The sequence below is a fragment of the Hyla sarda genome, chromosome 11 (genome assembly GCF_029499605.1).
Source record: "Hyla sarda isolate aHylSar1 chromosome 11, aHylSar1.hap1, whole genome shotgun sequence".
In the NCBI taxonomy this organism is placed as follows: domain Eukaryota; kingdom Metazoa; phylum Chordata; class Amphibia; order Anura; family Hylidae; genus Hyla; species Hyla sarda.
The window spans coordinates 93,747,256-93,754,461 of NC_079199.1; the positions used below are offsets into that span (position 1 = coordinate 93,747,256).

General features: G+C 45.3%; 1 pseudogene; it reads right to left on the reverse strand.

Moving 5' to 3' along the window:
* Positions 1-5,541: 5,541 nt before the first annotated feature.
* Positions 5,542-5,632, reverse strand: LOC130296079 (U2 spliceosomal RNA; annotated as a pseudogene).
* Positions 5,633-7,206: the final 1,574 nt, after the last annotated feature.

A 7,206-nucleotide genomic window follows, 5' to 3' on the forward strand; every position in this document is an offset into this window, starting at 1 on the left:
CTGATGAGACCATAGGGCCTCAAAAATTAAAATATTAAAGATATTTTTTAACATTTAAATTGAGGATTTCAAATAGATGAACCTAAAAAGTTTTATTTAATTTGCCAGCAGCATGAGGAGACCACATGGCGGTACATTGAAACATCCTGGAGGTGGCGGAAGCATGAGGGGACCATATAGTGGCTGAATGACACAGCCTATAGTTGGCGGCAGCATGAGGAGACCATATAGTGGCTGAATGACACAGCCTGGAGTTGGCGGCAGCACGAGGAGACCATATAGTGGTTGAATGACACAGCCTGGAGTTGGCGGCAGCATGAGGAGACCATATAGTGGCTGAATGACACAGCCTATAGTTGGCGGCAGCATGAGGAGACCATAAAGTGGCTGAAAGACACAGCCTGGAGTTGGTAGCAGAATAAGGAGACCATATTGTGGCTGAATGACACAGCCTGGAGGTGGTGGAAGCATGAGGAGACCATATAGTTGCTGAATGAGACAGCCTGGAAGTGGCAGCAGCATGAGAACATATGGTGGCAGAATGAGACAGCCTGGAGCTGGCAACAGCATGAGGAGAACGTATGGTGGCAGTATGAGACAGCCTGGAGGTAGCATCAGCAGCATCAGGAGTCCTGAAAGTGACCCGGTGACATAGTGGGGCGGTGGGTGGCAATACCAGTACCCGGTGACAAAGGTGGGTGAAAAAAGGAGAACATGGCATCAGATGTGTGGCATCAGGCGGGTGGCAGGATCAGAATAGTAGCTGAGGCAGGTAGGCAGAAGAAAATGGTCTCTTTTGTAAAAGTGTTACTGTGTACAAGTAGGTATCGAGGATATGCATTACGTAAAACTTAACTTTTAATAATGTTCTTAGGATAAAATATATGTACCCAACATTTTTTGGAAATCAAACGAAAGGAAAGGTGTGCAAAAAACACCATGTGCCACCTACACCACCAAGTATTGATGTGATGCAAAGACCTCTAAAAGGTGGAAGGGAACGACGTATGGTCCATTGTAACCGGCGGGGGTAAAAACTTCCCCTGTAAGGCTCTACTCTTGCATTATTAATTCCCTTCTTGGCAAGTGTTACTCGCCCTAAAAAGGGCGGCCCCAAACAGGAACCTCTCCCTATTTCCACCTGAAAACACTGCCATTTCTCAGGGTTTTTAGGGGGAAATAGGGAGAGGTTCCTGTGTGGCCGCCCTTTTTAAGACGAGTAAAAGGAAAGGTGTGCAAAAAACACCATGCGCCACCTACACCACCAAGTATTGATATGATGCAAAGACCTCTAAAAGGTGGAAGGGAACAATGTATGGTCCGTTGTAGCATGTGAAGGTAAAAAAGTCCCCTGTAAGGCTCTACTCTCGCCCTATTAATTCCCTTCTTGGGACTTGCCCTAAAAAGGGCAGCCCCACACAGGAACCTCTCCCTATTTCCACCTAAAAACCCTGGGAAATGGCATTGTTTGTAGGTGGATATAGGCAGAGGTTCCTGTTTGGGGCCACCCTTTTTAGGGCGAGTAACACTTACCAAGAAGGGAATTAATAATGCAAGAGTAGAGCCTTACAGGGGAAGTTTTTACCCCCACCGGTTACAATGGACCATACGTTGTTCCCTTCCACCTTTTAGAGGTCTTTGCATCACATCAATACTTGGTGGTGTAGGTGGAACATGGTGTTTTTTGCACACCTTTCCCTTTGTTTGATTTCAAAGAAGTTTTGGGCACATATATTTTATCCTAAGAAAGTTAAGTTAAGTTGTAGCTAATACATATCCTCAATACTTACTTGTGGTCTGATGGTGAGGAATGTCTGTAACTGGGGAGCAGAACCTTAAATATGTTTTGCACTATCCATATTGGTGAAGTGTTGGTGTGGCACGATGATCAATCTATTCTCATGCATCAGGCATTCGTGGGTGGAAATCCTGGCTGATCCGTGCCTGATTCATCTTGACAAAGATCAGTCTCCCAACATTTTTGGTGGACAGGCTATAACCCGCACTAAACACCTGCTCTAATGGCACACTACTGGCAGGGCCGGACAGCTTTTCCAGGGCAAACTCTGCTAGTTGCAGCCACAAATCAAGTTTGGCTGCCCAGAAGTCCAGCTGATCTTCAAGGTGTGTTGGCATAGTCATGTCAAAGTATGCCACCATCTGCAGGTTCGGGTCCTCCTCCAGGTCTACCTGCTGCTGATGAGTTGCTTCACTATGTGGGTGAAGAAAGCTACTCATCAGTGACTGTAGACTCAGGCTGCTGCTGATGGAGCTGGTACTGCTCCTGCCACCCCCCCCCCTCCCCAGCAGCCATGGCAGTGAAAGGTGAGCGCAGAGGCCCCCCCCCCGAGTCAGACCTGCTAGAGGATGGACGATGGCGCAAATAGGCATCAGCCAATTGATTATGTAGGATGTCTCTGTAGTAGGTCAGTTTGTCTTCCCTCTCAGTGGGTGTAAAAAAGACCCCCATTTTGTGCCAGTAGCGAGGGTACAATAAGGTGGAGACCCAGAAGTGACAATTCGGCTGGTTACTATGCAAGCAAGTGAGCATGCATTGTGCCATTTGTGCAAGTGACTCGGAGGGACTCCCTGCCTCCATCTCCACTGCATACTGTGTGCCACAGTGTGTCTGGGTCCTCTGTCTCGCCTTCCTCATAACCCTCTAGCTGCTCCTGCTCCTCCTCTCCTGTCAGATGACTAGAAAAACCGCCCATCTCGCGAAACCTAAACTGTGCTCCACTGTGCCCCTCCTCCGATGGAATCTCGGTGATATTCGCATTCGTTACAAATCAAATTTTTCCTGAAATTCGTAACGAATTCAGATTTGTCAGATTTGATTCGCTCATCCCTAGCCACGAGCTATATATCAAGCTGTAGCTCCTTGGACTAGTTCCCGTAAATTATTATGACCCAATGATATCCCATTTGGTCAATTAGGATAGCGAATGCTCATGTGTTGAGATGTTGCGACCAACAGCTGCTGTGCAGACCTCCAGATGCCGTACATCAACGTGCCGACATAACAAGGAACACAAGATGCACTCTACTAGACACACTGACTTAATCTTCTTCACTTAACCATCTGGTATGAAAATATGGAAACACTGTGTAAAGACCCCAGACTTCATGATGTCTATATCGCCGGTATTTCTTCGCAACGAGGAGCCAAGATTATCTTGTCATAGAAGTCGCAATCATGACTAAATCCATCATGACTAAAGTCCAACTCTTCCTTTCCTGACAAGTATCTCGTTTTCTAATGAGTTCCAGAAAGTCTCTTACTGAAACAATAAAAGTGCAACTTTAAGTTAATTCCTAAGGACCGAGTCCACACCAATAACATTTTTAGGAAATACCGTGTACATTACAGGCCGTCATTTTGAGTAAACGTTGAGACACAGGACAAAGCTTAACCCACATGTGGTATGACGATTATGTTTTAGCCTATTATGAGGGATAGTAATAATTTAAGACTTTAAGTTACTTTAATATTTATAAATAAACATACAAAATAAAATAATGTTGTCCACCGTGCACATGCACGGTGGACAACATTATTTTATTTTGTTTATTTATAAATAATGTATTCATAAACAATATATATATATATATATATATATATATATATATATATATATGCATTGTTTATAAATACATTTTTTAAATAAATAAACAAAACAAAATAATGTTTTCCACCGTGGCTATGCAAGGTTGACAACATTATTTTATTTTGTTTATTAATTTATTTATTTATAAAAATTCTCTCACTATGCCATGATAGCCCTTAATTCAATAGATTTCTGGAAGGTCCGAAAAATTTGTCATGACGCTTGTAAAGTTGACCCTTCAGATCCTCTCCTCCATTATGCATATATCTTTGACTTAGTAACCACAACATTATTTTATTTAGTTTACTTTAAAAAAATAAATATGTACTTATAAACAATGCATATATATATATATATATATATATATATATATATATTATATATACATTGTTTATAAATAAAACATTTTTATAAATAAACAAAATAAAATAATCCAAACTGGACAACATTATTTTATTTTGCTTACATATTTATTTATCTATTCTCACTATGCCATGATAGCCCTTAATTCAATAGATTTCTGGAAGATAGTCCAGTAGAAAATGGCCAAAAAATTGGTCATGATGTTTGTATATTTGTCCCATCAGCAGATCCTCCCCTCCATTATACATATATCTTTGACTTAGTAACCACATTTCCACTGTAGTGATGTTCGGCCAACGATTAGCTGACGAATATAAAAATTCTTATTTGTTGGCTAATTCTTCTTTGTGGCCAATAAAATCATCCTTATCTGGCATATATCACCCTGTGTAAACAGGGGATGTGTAGCCATCAATGATGAAGTTTGGAGCCGTACCAATGATCCAGCTGATCGATTGATCAGGCCTTGAAAAGGCATAGTAAAGTAATGTTGATCACAGAGATCAGTTCTCATTATCTGTGGGGGGCTAAAAGGGTACTTCAGTACGGAATAACTTATCCCCTATCCACAGGAAAGGCAATAAGTGGCTGATCGCTGGGGTCCAACCGCTCAGATCTCCAGAGCAAGTCCAAGGAGCAGTGGCCAACACGCCCCCGTCATACAACTCAATTGGAGAGCCAGATATACAGTGCTCATGTATTGCCAGCTCTCCCATAGAGATGCACGGAGGGGACGTGTCAACCACTGCTTCTCACTAGCTCCATTTTATTTCTTTATTTTTTTTTTAAGAGCCGAGGAACGTGCTCTGGAATCACCCAAAGTGCAAGAAAAAGTGCAAATGTGTTACACTAAAAAAAGTGCACAGAGGATGCGGTCTATCGCAAGCCCTTCTCCAAAAGGAGAGAGGCCCCCCAACAAACCTTACCCTTCGCCTCTGGACCAAAAGGTACCTGCGAGGTTCCAGGTTCGATGTCCCTTTTCGCCGAAGCTACTAAGGGACCACAAATGCTCCCGGCATCCCCCTTGGCGTTAGCCAAGGTATCTGCCCGCAGAGCCGATAACGGTAGGTACCCTGCCAAAGCAGGAGTACCCGGGGTGTTTGCAGGGAGGTGCGGAACCTAATGGCCACACACACCTCCCCTAGACCGCCAGGAGGGACACCCAGAAGGGCTACCGCATCCTGACGAATCCAGTGGACACACAACACGCAAAAAGTGACACAGTGAGACAAAAATAAATAAATAAGTGAATGTGCGCAGGTTTACTGCCCGGACATCCGGCCGGATCTATCAAAATTTCTCTGATCCTAACCAGAAGTCCGGGAATCAAGAGGTGAGTGCCACAAGGTGAAGAGATTATGGTGCCCGTGCTTCCACTCAGTGAGCCACTACACCCAGTGAGTTTCGGCATCTCGGGGTCACCACTCCCCGAGGCACAAAAGTACCTTGGCTCTAGACCCTCTCAGCCTCATAGCGAGACCCGGAGGAAGCAGGTCACAGCGGGGCAGCCTCAGAACCAGCCCCGGAACTCCCTGGTACACCTGCTTCCTACCATGCAGCACCCATCCCCACCAGCTCCACACTGGCGTCGCCTGCCACCAGCATGAAACTGATAAGAACAGATACTACACTTGACCTTAGCCAAAAGGCTGAGTAGCTTCTCACTAGCTCCATGGATAGGGAGAGCTGGGGCACCGGGCAGAAGATTGCGGGGGGGATCCCAGTGGTTGGACTGCCCGTGATCAGACACTTATCCTCTGTCCTGTGGATAGGTCATAAGTTTAGTATCGGAGTACCCATTTAAGGCAGTTTGGGGTTATCTCCCCCAATATCTCTACATTGGGCAGTTAGTTGAAAAGAGTGTTTGTCCCTATACTCTCTGGGAAGAAAAGATAACCAAAGCAGCTCTCACACCACTAATTTCAAGTGGCAGTACCTTAAAGTCAGTGTTTCACTTCAAATAGGAGTCTTGGAAACTGACTGGGAATGTATGCAAACCAGGAGATCTCTCCAGAAGGAAAGAATACCCATCTGCACACAACTGTTTCAGGGTATTGCCCCTCATCAGTACAGAGGGGGGTGTTGGTTGGTTAGTGAGAGACCTAGCGTTGTGGGACAAAAGGGGTAATGATTCTCATTGAGTAGAGTGTCATGAAGTGGTTTGAGACCTGCTTTGCATATCCTTTCTTCCCAGAATTCCCAGTGGAACATGAATGGCCTATATGTTTCAACATATCTTTATGACACTCTCTTCAAGGAAAAACATTACCCCTTGTTTCCCTGTCATGGACAGCATCACATTGTATAGAGCCACACCCAATTTACAAAGGGAATGGGAGAGCCCATTTTTTATTTACTCATACTCATACTCGCACTTTGGAGTACCAGACAGCTCTCGATTGAGGGCAAAACACTTGTCTTGTGGAGTGAAGTTTTGCCTGTGCTACAGTACACTGCACAGGCATTGCCCCCCCCCCCCCCCTTGCCACCGTTTGCAGGGCCATCACCCGGACTCTGTTTCGGTTCATCTGGGGCAAAATGGACACAGTTAAACGGACTATTATGTACAAGGAGCTCAGCAAGGTTGGGAAGGGAGTCCCCGATATCCCCACTCTGCTGTATGCTTCTTTTGCATGTGTCAGCGTGCAGAGAACTTTGGTTGAAAAGAAAGGCTCCGCAGGCAGGTCCATGTCCCGTCTGTTTCTCCTGCCCCACTGGAAGAGGATTGGCTGGGACAAGCTCATCAGAGCTAAGGACTTGCTGGAGCTCGTTCCAGGGCTCCCTAAGGCCACTGCAGAGACTGTTTGGGACAATGTAGCCTCTGCAAGGCTAACCAATGGACACAAGGACTTGTCGTGGATGGCCATTCAGGGGGGACTATCTCTGAGGTCATTTATGCATATCCGTGGCCCGTGCAAAACCAGGTACTGCCCCAGATGCCCCTATGTGGGGGAAACATCTATACATGTCTTTTGGCAGTGCCCCTTTGCGCAGGGCCTATTGAACGCCCTGGAACTTGAACTTAGAGACTCGATACCCAGGAACAATCGTACCATTCGGTGCTGTACGAACTCTTTCCTGGAGTTCATGACGTGGAGCCTTATGAACTTGCGCCTTATGAACTGTTTTAAGGATGCCATATGGCTGGCCACAAACTGCCTCGTCTACAACAGGGAGGACATGTCCATCCAGGACTGCCGCAGGCTGGTCCATAGCTGGCTTAGAGACTATTCTA